Source organism: Ornithorhynchus anatinus, chromosome 8 (genome assembly GCF_004115215.2).
Source record: "Ornithorhynchus anatinus isolate Pmale09 chromosome 8, mOrnAna1.pri.v4, whole genome shotgun sequence".
NCBI lineage: Eukaryota > Metazoa > Chordata > Mammalia > Monotremata > Ornithorhynchidae > Ornithorhynchus > Ornithorhynchus anatinus.
In genome coordinates this window covers 12,650,757-12,664,027 of record NC_041735.1, presented here as the reverse complement: position 1 = coordinate 12,664,027, position 13,271 = coordinate 12,650,757, and positions in this window count along the sequence as shown.

Below are 13,271 nucleotides of genomic sequence, written 5' to 3'. Positions count from 1 at the left end.
CATAGTCAGCTGTGCTCTACAAGAATCACAATGTGGTTGCCAACCTTAATGCAGCACAGCAGATGCAATCTTTACCACACATCAGATACAGAAAAAACACAGAGAGCAATACTAAGGCCTCCATATGGCCTTTCGCAATCTTACAAAATCATTTTATCACCATCAACAGATCAAGGGACTGACTTGAAGGAACACAGTCACCAAACACCCCCTTACTTAGCCACTGTCTTCTCTCACCACACCCAGCTCATACTCTTCATTCCTCTCAAGCTAACCAATTGTGCCTGATTTTTGGGTATCCCACCACCAACTACTTGCTCATGTTCTCACTGTTGCTTGAAATGCCCTCCCGCTTCACATCCGCTAGTTCACAGCTCTTCCCATCTTCAGAGTTTTTATGAAATCACTTCAACGCCAGGAAATCTTGCCCAGTTAATTTCCAATCTCATCATTTTATATCCACCCTCCCCCAACTGCCACTCGGATATTTGGGCATCACATAAGTTTAAATACCCTCAATCGTCAGTTGCACTTATGTAACATAAGTGGCAGAACTGGGATTGGAACCCAGTTCTCTGCTCTTTTCATTAGGTCCCATTTCTTATCCATGTCAGAACTCTCAATCTAAACAGAATACTACCTAATGATGTGTGGGTAGACAAAGGCATAGAAAACAAATTTTAAAAGGCCACCAGATTTTAAAAGGCAGATTTCAAAATAGAATGTGATGAGACTGGGCCATTAAGCTGCGTGCCATGTTAAAGGTCTCGAGGGCTGTTGTGGCATCCAACATTCTGCATGGCAGCGAGGCTATGAGAGTGGTCCAAGAGTAAAGACAGTAAAAGAAGAATGAGCAATAATGAGAGAGACAGTCACAGAGAGAGAAAGAAAAAAAATAGAGGTGCACAAGATTAAGACAGATTAGAAACAAAGATGGGAGAGGAGGTGGGTGGCCTCAGGTGAGAGAGACCTGCTCACCATTTATTCCCATGATTTTCCTCTTCAGAAACCAGCATCAGAAAAAAGAGAACTAACCAAAGAGCTCCTCTTCCCCATCCCTGCCAAGCAGTCCTTTTCCAGCAGAGGAATGGAGTAACAGTTACCCACACCAAGAGGGATAAGAAGAAATCTTCCTTTTAATAATAATGTTGGTATTTGTTAAGCGCTTACTATATGCAGAGCACTGTTCTAAGTGCTGGGGTAGATACAGGGTAATCAGGTTGTCCCACATGAGGCTCACAGTTAATCCCCATTTTACAGATGAGGAGCTGAGGCACAGAGAAGTTAAGTGACTTGCCCACAGTCACACAGCTGACAAGTGGCAGAGCCCGGGAGTCGAACCCATGACCTCTGACTCCCAAGCCTAGGCTCTTTCCACTGAGCCACGCTGCTTTTATCCAAGCAAAACTAGCCCACTGGCAGTTCTGAGAGTTAGGCCTCCCACTGGACTTAATTGAGTCTTGTTTCTTCTAGTGTGCCTTTGCCATTCAGTCCAAGCTCAATTATGTTGATTCCCTTTCCTTTAAAAAGTTCTCTGGTTCCCCCTTTTCCAGGAGCCACCATTATCTGGAGAGGGGGATTCACCTTGTCTGACCCCCGATAAAACAGGTATCTATTAGGTCACTATATGGCAGCAAAAACTTCCTTGCTGCAATCCCACCTGTTACCTTTATTCTTGGTTTGATGTTGGGACTTCCAAAGAATGGAGCTGTTTTGGTTTTTTTCTTTTTGCAGGGGGTCTTTGTGACACATGACCTCTGAACTCTGCCTATCAACATGCTTGAGCATTAGTATGCATGGCTTCTTTACTGTCTTTTTCCCTAGGTAGCGAGGAGGCAGGTTACAAGCACATAGTACAGCGCTCTGCACACAGTAAACGCTCAGGAAATACAAATGAATGAATGAACTGCGTTTGCGACTGAGCCTCCAGTATTGACAAATTTCTCCCTATGGTGTTAGTCTCGGTGGCACACGTAAGTCTTTTGGGAAGAACAAATGGTCCAGATATTTTAATCCTAAATTCACCTGAAAACATTAAGAGGAAGCAAACAGGGACATGCCCGGTTCAATTACTGTTCAGATCAATTCATTCAAGATTTCCTCATTTTCAAGGCTTGTGCTGCCATTTTGCAAATGATTACAGAAAATCCAGCTTGAGAATTGATTTTGATTTGGGACCGTAAACCCAGGACACAAGAAATGCAACTCACCTGGCATAAATCACTGTTGTTCAACTGCAAATGGCATATATATGTGAGAAGATGGGAAGAGCAGAAGCTATACATCAAAATACTGTTCTAGAATTTCAGCAGCACCTGAAGCCCACTCAGAGTCCAGTTGAGAAAAATCTTTAAAATGGCTGGGTAGGCCGAATTCTCTTTCATTTTCCCTCTACACTAAAGAAACAGGTAGGGCAACTACTTAGAGCTATTTGGGGAATCAAATCGACCCAGTAAGAGAATAGCTATTTTGCTAGCCTGAATAAGAATTGAATTTGAAATGAGTCAACTTGAACCCCTCCCCTACTATTTATCTCTTCAAATCCCTGACTACAATACAATCTATTTCTGTTTAAGTCCTTGGGTTATTTCAGGATCAAGGACTCCCCCTTTCAAAGAATCACGTTTGTGAAATATTCCTCCAGGACTCAGCTGGAGGCCACAGTGCTTGCCTGAGACCCAAAGTGGTTGTGCAACTCCAAACACCGGGGACCACTGGAGGAAGTCCTGAAACAGCGCAACGCCAAACTCGTAGGTCTTTCGGACACGGTATTGCAAAAGAGGGCGGGCACTGAAGATGAATTAGCAGTCATAGGAATGCTTCCACCTCAAGCCAAGCTTTTCTTCTTAAACAACTCTGCTGGCAACAGCAACCGTTTTTGGCCTCTTTCCCGGGATCTTTTTACCGAAAGCCAAAAAGGCAGGGAAACTTCACTATAATGGCTATTTTCTGCTCTCCGTCCCAACCCCTCCCTTGAAAGAAACAGCTGTCCTGGAGGAAGTTTCTCCTTTATGCCAACACCCCTCTTCTGCTGACCTCCCCACATACGCTCCTTCTATTTCATCGCTCCTATCAGGCATTAATGTGCCAAAAGTGCTTTCTCAGGGGAGAAGAGACAACAGAGTGTGTGCTCTCAGAGGTACCCTTCTATGGTCAAAAATGTACCGTATATATCCTCAGGCTCTTCTTAAGCAGGCAACTGTCTGGCAAGGGAGGCAAAAAAATAACACCCAAGACTTCAAAGGCAGGAAAATAGCAGTGCCCACGTCAAAAATTAAGCTTTTGCCTGAAGGGATTAGGATAAGGTCCAAAGCTGCCAACAGGGCAATATTAAGCCATGAGGAAGTGGGTTCAGTGAGATTACGTCATTTCTCCGCCGATTCGAGTATCGGGTGACCGTCTAAAGTGTCTTTCAAATTGAGAGGGGATGCCAATCATTTCCATGCTTCTTGCAGGTCAAGATCACCAATCACCATAAAGGCCCCATTCTCTTCAACAGGCCTTGTCCAGGGTGGTTATGTTGGGTTGAAGATTTTGATCTGAGTTGATGAGGTGATAATCAGGACAAAAGTTTAATTTTCACTTCCGGGACCCTGGAAGAGTAACTTGAATGCTAATCGCTGGAGAAGCGGAGCGATCTAGTGGAATGAACACAGACCTGGGAATCAGATCCGGGTTCTATAACCCCAGCTCCTCCACATGTCTGCTGTGTGACCTTGGGCATGTAACTTGGCATCTCTGCACCTTGGTTTCCTCATCATCCTCATTCCTCAAGGGCTTAGTATAGTGCTTTGCTCACAGTAAGCAAGCACTAAATACAATTGAATCTGTAAAATGAGCATTAAGTATCCACTGCATTTTCTCCTTAGACTGAAGCCCACGTGCGGTAAGGGATTATGATCGATCTGATAATCTTGTATCTACCCCAGAACATAGTAAGCACTTAAATACCAGTACTATTATTTATCCTTCTTTAACTTAGGCAATTATGAACATACCTGTCACACTTCAGCCTTTCTTTTTTTCTTTCTCATCCCATGTCTATTAAATGTCTTCACTTTCACTGGTTTCATTTGACAAGGTTGTTGGAAATCTATTTCTGACTTCACCCACATAGTAACTCTGCTGGCAACCATTTTACTATCGATGCTCTGGTTGAGTAATTTAATAATGCCAAATCGGGCTTTTCTTCTGAATCTCTCATTCTTGCAAATAGTCACTTAATTATTTTTACCCCATTTCCTGCTCATTTGTTTGACTGAGGGTAGTCAGGGTTAAACATGATATGTAGGAAGTCAGATTCTGATGCAAATTCCTTAAATTGTGGCCTATTATCAGTCATAACCTGTCTTGCAAAAATAGACCTAATTTGAATGATTACATTTAAGCTGTAGTGTCATTAACTATTGCAATCAATACTGTAATCAGCATTATAATCAATAACAAAAAAAAATGAGTATTCCCATCATACATAGTAGTAATAGCATTTATTAAGTGCTTACTGTGGGCAGGGAGCTGTACTAAGCATTGGTAGAGAATCCACAGGTGGGAATTATACACGGTTCTTGTCCCTTGGGGAGCTCATGATCAAAGAGTAATATAAGCAAGTGAAGAACGGACTGAAGAGGGGAGAGACTGGAGGTAGGGAGGTCAGCGAGGAGGCCGATACATTAGTCGAGTTAGGATTTGACCCTTGCTAAATAATGTGTGTAATCCCCAAATTGCCACACTCCTGTCTTCACAACAAAGCATTGTACTGTTTCCTCTGTACATTCATTCATTCATTCATTCATTCATTCGTATTTATTGAGCGCTTACTATGTGTGGTGCACTGTACTAAGCACTTGGTATATACAATTCGGCAACAGATAGAGACAATCCCTGCCCATTGACGGGCTTACAAGATCATAATGGTATATATTAAAGAGGCCAGGGTTAGAATGCTGTTTCCAATGAATGATCTGAGAATTGCCTGTAAATATCTAAATAGTTCTTGAATTTTTAACCTGTTGTGGTAACGTGGGCAAAAAATCTAGAAAAAACTTGCCTTCAGTTAGATTTGAAATAGCTTTCTATTTCAATCTAGACTGTTTCTCTTGGTTTTCCTATTTCCCATAGGTATGCCAACTTTAGAGAGCCAGTTGTTTTCTTTTTTGCCCATTATAAATTGCTTGTGACCTGCTGTCATTTTAAATCAATTGTTCGTGCTTCTTAGTATCTGTATTCCTTTTGCTGTTACATGCAAATGTAAAGGGAGTTTATATATTGCAGCAGTAACATTTTTCAAAAGAAAGGCATTAAGGTCAATGACTCCTGCCACATTTTTTGTGATTTTACTTCATTTCCATCCTTTTTTCCTTTACTTTCATATTTGATCCACTTCAACCAATTTCTGATTATCTTCTGCCTTTTGTTTTTAGTTGCATACATAATTTCAAAATGAATGACGTGTTTAAATTAATTCTGTTCCCCCCCACACTCATATGCCACATTTTTTAATCCACATGCAAATTGATTCCTAATGAAGAAATCTGCTAGTCTGTAGACTGAACCTCTGACTGAAGTTAATCTTCTGTACCTAAGGGTCAGAAGATTAATCTCCTCCCTAATATCTTAAGTGACACACGAATCTCTAAATTGTTTCATTGTTCTTTAATTAACCATTATCCAAAGATCTCTGGACTATCAAATTATAGTCATTCTTTTCAAACTCTAATAGACTAAAGCTTCTTGGGCTCCTTAAATTAGGAAAATTGCCATTTTCCAAGAATCTGCACTTCGATTTAGTCTTCTGACTCTCTGCAGCAAGTCACATTGATGCTCAGTAACCCTGCACGTCAAAAACAGCCTTCTCTGTCAGTTTTAAATCGCTAAATGCTTTCAGATGTTCTATGCTTTTTTCTAGTTATCCTTCTTGACCCGATTATCTTTCTCAGTACACTGGTTTGCACATAATAAGCATTTAAATACCACAATAATTATTATTATTATTCTACCAATCTATAGTCTTATTCATTGCCAAGCCTATGTCAGGTGCTCTTACAATTAAGCCAGGCAATTTAGATTTTCTAGAACACATAGCTAGTTGATATGTCTGTATTTTTTTTATGGTACTTGTTAAGCATTAAGGTGCCAGATATTGGATTAGAGTCAAGCTAATCAGGCGGGACAGTCTATGTCCACATGTGGCTCACAGTCTTAATCCTCACTTAATGGATGAGGTGCCTGAGACAGAGAAGTAATAATAATAATTGCTATAATTTTTATTATGATGGGGGTATTTGTTAAGCACTTACAGTGTGCCAGACACTGTTCTAAGCGCTGGAGTAGATACAAGATCATCGGGTTGGTCACAGTCCCTGTCCCACATAGAGCACAGTCTTAATCTCCATTTCACAGATGAGGTAACTGAGACACAGAGAAGTGAAGTGACTTACTCAAGGTCACGCAGCTGACGCGTGGCGGAGCTAGATTAGAATCCAGGTCCTCTGACTCCCCGGCCCCTGCTCTTTCCACTAGGCTTCGCTGCTTCGTGCCTGCTTCCAGACCAGCTTCTGTTATCTCTTCTCTACTTGACTACTCTAGCATTTCCCTCTGCAGTGAAGGGCATCTAAGAAAAGTTCGTAAAGCTTTTTGGAGAATGAAGTTGACAAGATAAAAGCGGTTAATATCTGTTGCTTCTCACATTCTTTCAGAAGGATCGGAATGTTGAAAGTTAAAAGCTGGCAGTGCCAACTCCCCTTAGATGTAGAGGAGGGAGGCAGAGAGAGGAGCTTTATACAGAGTCCCTTTATACAGGCCACAGATCTTGACCCCTGGATCCCTAAAAGTGGATTGGGTTTCACCACCATCACCACCCCACAGACCACGGGTCTCGTGCAGCACAGCACAGTGGACAGAGCACGGGCCTGAGAGTTAAAAAGTCATGGGTTCTAATCCCGGGTGTGACGCCTGTCTGCTGTGTGATCTTCAGCAAGTCACTTCACTCTCTGTGCCTCAGTGACCTCATCTGTAAAATGGGGATTGAGATGGTGAGTCTCAAGTGGGACAGGGACCGTGTCCCACCAGATTTGCTTGTATCCACCCAGCGCTTAGTTCAGTGTCTGGCACATAGTAAGTGCTTAACCAGTGTTGTGATTATTCTTCTGCTTGTGGGCAGGATTAGGTTGGAGCAACTTGGGAGTGTCACCCCCACAGTGTGGCTGAGTTCGTGCACAAGCAGTCATCTCTGGGAAGAGTGCTGGGACTAGAGAAGCAGCGTGGCTCAGTGGAAAGAGCACGGGCTTTGGAGTCAGAGGTCATGAGTTCGAATCCCAGCTCTGCCACTTGTCAGCTGTGTGACTGTGGGCAAGTCACTTAACTTCTCTGTGCCTCAGTTACCTCATCTGTAAAATGGGGATTAAGACTGTGAGCCCCACGTGGGACAACCTGATTCCCCTGTGTCTACCCCAGCGCTTAGAACAGTGCTCGGCACATAGTATTATTATTATATTGGGACCAGAACTGGGGGGAAAGTAAGGGGAGGGAGAAAATCTGGTTTACGCAGCGAGGGAGAAGATGAATACGGAGGGGGAGAACAAATGGTGAGGGGAGAGCAGGATGGAAAGGGATAGAGGGCACTAGAAGGAATTTTCCATACCACTACGGGGGCTGCAAGCCTGAGGGGAGCCTCTATTGTTGTGCCAGGCAATGAAGGAAGACATGTCAACATGTCTATTTCAACATGTCTCATCCCGACTCTGCCCCTTGTCAGCTATGTGACTGTGGGCAAGTCACTTCACTTCTCTGTGCCTCAGTTCCCTCATCTGTAAAATGGGGGTGAAGACTGTGAGCTTCACGTGGGCCAACCTCATTCCCCTGTATCTACCCCAGTGCTTAGAACAGTGCTCTGCATGTAGTAAGCGCTTAACAAATACCAACATTATTATTACTAGACTGTAAGCTCCTTGAGGACAGAGATCACTTCTCCAGTAGCTTGGCCTATTGGATGGAGCACAGACCTGGAAGTCATAAAGACCTGGATTCTAATTCCGGCTCTGCCACCTGTCGGCTGCGTGACCCTGGGCAAGTCACATAACTTCTCTGTGCCTCAGTTACCTCATCTTTAAAATGGGGATTAAAACTGTGAGTCCCATGTGGGACAGGACTGTATGCAACCTGATTAGCTTGCATCTCTACCCCAGCTCTTTGTAAACTGCCTGGCATAGAGCAAGAGCGAAACAAATACCATAGCAAAAATATTGCACTTTTCTATGCACTTAGCACAGTGCTCTGCACCAAGTAAGAGCTCAATAACAACACTGATTGATTGACTAAAGATGGCCACACTCACCTTCAGTTAACTTCACTCTGGAACTCCTAGCTCCCTCCCTGTTCATGCAATGTATGGATCAGCATCAGCTGTGTCTTCGGAGAATGTTGGTTTGGTTTTTTTGTTTTGTTTTGTTTTTATAGGGATAGATTGAATGGTCTAAGATAGCCAGGAATGGCTCACTCGGGGAAGAGAAAAAGAGGCAAGTGGCCAGTGGGGGATGAACAGAAGGGGTTGGGTAGTTTTGTAAAGTGTGGGAGGCAAGTTTTGATGATATGTTGATTAGCTGAAAAAACAGCTTTTTTAAAAATTTTGTTTAAGGGCAGTATTAGTACACATAAAGATCTTACCTCAGACCACACCCCCAGACTCACGTCTAGTGGCCTGAGGTCCAGACATGTTGGATCTGCTCTGAGGGAGTAGTCTGACCTTCATGGATAGGGTCCCGACGTAACTTTGGCTAAATGGAGATTTGGGCTTCTTCATTCTTCACTGATTAGAATGGTTCAATTTTTAAATTGGCATGCTTTTCACTGGTTTCCTAAAATTGCTTAAGATAATATTTGGTGGGATATCAACTCCCAGTAACTGTATAAATGATAGCTCAAAGCCATTTCTCACTTACAGGGTAGCTGGGTGGTTTGGAAGGTTTTTCACTGAAAAGAACAGAATTTTTTATATTATTAAACAATTGTGGAGTTAATGACCGTAGTCATTTTGGAAATGGGTTTTCCAAACCCATTAAGAGTCTGCAATAGCCAAATCTAACATATTTTCTTTAAAAGCTTTTTCATTCTGACTGAATAGATTCAGCTTGAATATTTTTTTTTAACACCTTAAGGACAGAGCAGATATTTTGGTTTCTTATAGTCAGGGATCTTATTAATGTGGGATCTCTCTCATCTTATTTGAGTATTGCAACTTCAACGTTGTCTTTTGTCATTGAAGAAGCAGAATGGCCTAGTAATAATAATTTAATCATAATTTTGGTATTTGTTAAGCACCTATTACGTGCCAAGCACTGTTCTAAACGCTGGGTAGATACAAGGTAATCAGGTTGTCTCACGTGGGGCTCATGGTCTTCATCTCCATTTTTCAGATGAGGTAACTAAGGCACAGGAAGTGAAAAGACTTGCCCAAAGTCACACAGCTGAGAAGTGGCAGAGCCAGGATTAGAACCCACGACCTCTGACTCCCCAGCCCGGGCTCTTTTCGCTGAGCCACGCTCAAGGGCCTGGGAGTCAGAGGACCTGAGTTCTAATCCCTGCTCTATCAATTGCTTGCTGTGTGACCTTGGGCAGGTCACACTTAACTTCTCTGTGCCTCAGTTCTGTGACCCCCATGAGGGACAGGGACTGTGCCTAACCTATTTGATTTGTATCTACCCCAGCACTTAGAACAGTGTTTGACACATAGTAAGTGCTTAACAAATGCCATAAAACACACAAACAAAAAACCAGTGATGATGAAGCGAACTTACGGGGTGGGTGTACTTGTAAACGTCAAGGCAGGACGTGCAGAGAACATACAGATTATCATTTGTTGTGCTGTCACTAATTACTAATTAGAGAAGCAGCGCAGCTCAGTGGAAAGAGCCCGGGCCTGGGAGTCAGGGGTCATGGGTTCGAATCCCGGCTTGGCCACTTGTCAGCTGTGTGACTGTGGGCAAGTCACTTCACTTCTCTGGGCCTCAGTGATCTCATCTGTAACATGGGGACGCAGACTATGAGCCCCATGTGGGACAACCTGATTACCCTGTATCTACCCCAGAGCTTAGAACAGTGCTCTGCACATAGTAAGCGCTTAACAAATACCAACATTATTATTATTACTTGTAATGCCTGGGGCTGGTTTCTCTTTCACCACCTTGATTCATGACCCTCTTGAAGCTTTTTCTTTTCCAAGAGCCTCTTCTCTCTCACCTGCAATGGGCTAGGTTGATCTGTGTGCTGGAGTTATCTCCCACTTTTTATTTGAAATACCATTGGTTTGGTATTTAGGAAAAAAGCTTATTCCGAGTAAAATAATGTTCCTTTTCTGGAAGTGAGGACACAATGACTACTATCCATTTTACTTTTGTAAATAGCTCCCGATTTTGTTAAAAGAGCACTTACTTTTCGTCTGTGGAAATCTCCTTCTCTTCAGTTATTATGGTGGAATTCAAGAGACTATTCAAGTAGGGGCCTCGAAATTAATTAACAATGCAGTTAAAAATGTACAGCTGTGGGGTTACGCACCCAGAGAAAATAATTAAAATCTCAAGATGTGAATGATGCTGAACATATAGTTCTAAAAATATTTGCTAGAAAAATTATAGGGAAGTAGTTTTAGAACCGGGCACCGAAGGTATTTTAATACTTAATGTACCCAAAAATATATTAGTTTAACAGTCCAAATTCATATTGAAAACACAATCTATTTTTATACGCAATCTGATTTTTTCAGTTTAAGCACCACCAAGCCCACTCTGATGAACCTTGGCTTTCCATGTCCTCGATTAACCTTGGGGAGGTCTTCTGAAAAGTAATCTGGAATAACGTTGACAATGAATTAAGGGAATGTCACATCACGTTCTAAAGAGGATATTAATATGCATAACGAGAAATGCGCCAATCAGAGTAGTACATGATGATGGAAATTAGCGATGCAAAAGACCTCTACCGTCATGAAAGTGAGAATCTCTGCCAATGCAACACATCACCCTAGGGGTAATTTCCAGGAGCCTTGTCCAGTTCTAAAGAATACAAAACAGGTTTATACTTCATCTCCTGGTAGACCGATTCCACGGAAACAATTATAAATTACCCCACGATACGTCTCTAAATACAGCTCGAGGCTTTCGAACCTCTGAATTTCTCGACGATTCTTCTTCACCTGTCAGGATGAGATGTGTCACAGCGGTGCTCTCCTGACCTATCTGCTTTCCCAGTTAGATGAGATTTATCTATCCGCTCGCATTTTGTAGGTTGAAAAGCAGACGTCCACATTTATTATTTACTTGTTTTGAAATGGTGGCCATTTACTAAATCCAGTCAAGTTAATCATATTGTAATTTAGTCTCCCCACTCCATTTAGCTGCTGCAGTTTTTCAATTAACGTCTAAAACTCGTCAGAATGGTGATGGATGAGAGCGCGTCCTGGCCCCTCCGTAGTCCCCAGGCAGAGGAAAGATTGCCACCTAGCGAATTTATTGGCTTTCTACAAAACAGCACGGCTTGGTGGAGTCCCAGGCCCTGGGTTCTAATTTTCACTCCGCCACTTGGCTTACGTGACCGTGGGCACTCCGCTTCACTTTAATGGGCCTCGGTTTCCTCCTCTGTAAAATGGGGATTAAAGCCTACTCCCTCTGTGGGCTCCATGTGGGACAGGAAATGTGTCATTTCTTGTATCTCCCCTAGCACTCAGTAAAGTGCAAGGCAAATGGTAAGTTTTTAGGTGCCATAATGATTATTTTAGTCATATCGTGCACAGATCCTAAAACCAACCAACCAGCCTGTCTGTCTGTAATAAAGATAGCGGTCTCGGTGATCCTCACAAAGAGCTACAAAGAGGCTCCTTGGTTCTGATTGAGAAATAAAGGATCTGCCTTTGCTTAGAGAAGCAGCGTGGCTCTGTGGAAAGAGCCCGGGCTTGGGAGTCAGAGGTCATGGGTTCGAATCCCAGCTCTGCCATTTGTCAGCTGTGTGACTGTGGGCAAGTCACTTCACTTCTCTGTGTCTCAGTTCCCTCATCTGTCAAATGGGGATGAAGACTGTGAGCCTCACGTGGGACAACCTGATGACCCTGTATCTACCCCAGCGCTTAGAACAGTGCTCTGCACATAGTAAGCACTTAACAAATACCAACATTATTATTATAATTAATATTGTTTCCTTACAGCAATCGGAGAGATTAGAAACCCAATTTTAAAAAAAGAGCAAATACATTTTTCCTCAAAATAATTACGACAGTAAGTATCCAGATTCATCCCAAAGATTACTTTCCCTCCCGTTCAAAGCCTTACTGAAGGCATATCTCCTCCAAGCGGACTTCCCTCTTCTCCCACTCTCTTCTGCGTCATCCTGACTTGCTCCTTTGATTCAACCTCCCCTCCCAGCCCCAAATCACTTATGCACATATCTGTAATTTATTTATATTGATGTCTGTCTTCCCCCCTAGACTGTAAGCTTGGTTGTGGGCAGGGAATATGTCTGTTTATTGTTATTTTGTACTCTCCCGAGGGCTTAGTACAGTACTCTGAACACAGTAAGTGCTCAATGAATACAACTGAATGAACAGTATACAGAATTTATCTAGCATATTAAAAGACTAGTGAAAATAATAAAAGTTTCACTTTAAATTGTGTCAGCTCTCCCCAACTAGGAACCAATATCCAACTTTGGCTCTCAAGCTGTCTTTATTGCCAACTACTGGAGGTTTCAAAATTAATTTGAATTAAGTGGCAAGTCTTATTAACCCAAATGCTTATACCATCAAAACTTCTGCATAGACGGGAAACGGTTGCATGCCCGTACAAAGCGACAGTCAAGGTGTGACTTCCTTATAGCTTGAGTTTTCCTAAAGCGCGTTTTGTCAGGAATGTATCTCCCATGTTTAAGAGAACTCACTATGTATCTGTCACCTGTGAGGATGCAATACCGTACAAATCTGGGGGTGCTTAGTGAAGCATTTTTGTTTACTTGAAAAGCAGGGTTTTAAGTTGTGACACAAAAAAGCTTGGTGATAACGTCACATTTTTCCTCTAGAAAAATATTCCGTTTCAATATCGTGCCTGGTTTACACTAGCAAGTGTTTTAAATTCGGATCCAAAAAAATACTATCTTTTAAACATCAGATGTCTTTTAGACTGGATCACAAATTACTTGAGTATAGGCTTGGACACAACTGAATTCAAAGGTCATTCTAACATGCTGGCACTCAAAGCCAGCATACTTTACTCTTCTCAAGTAAAGAATGAGTT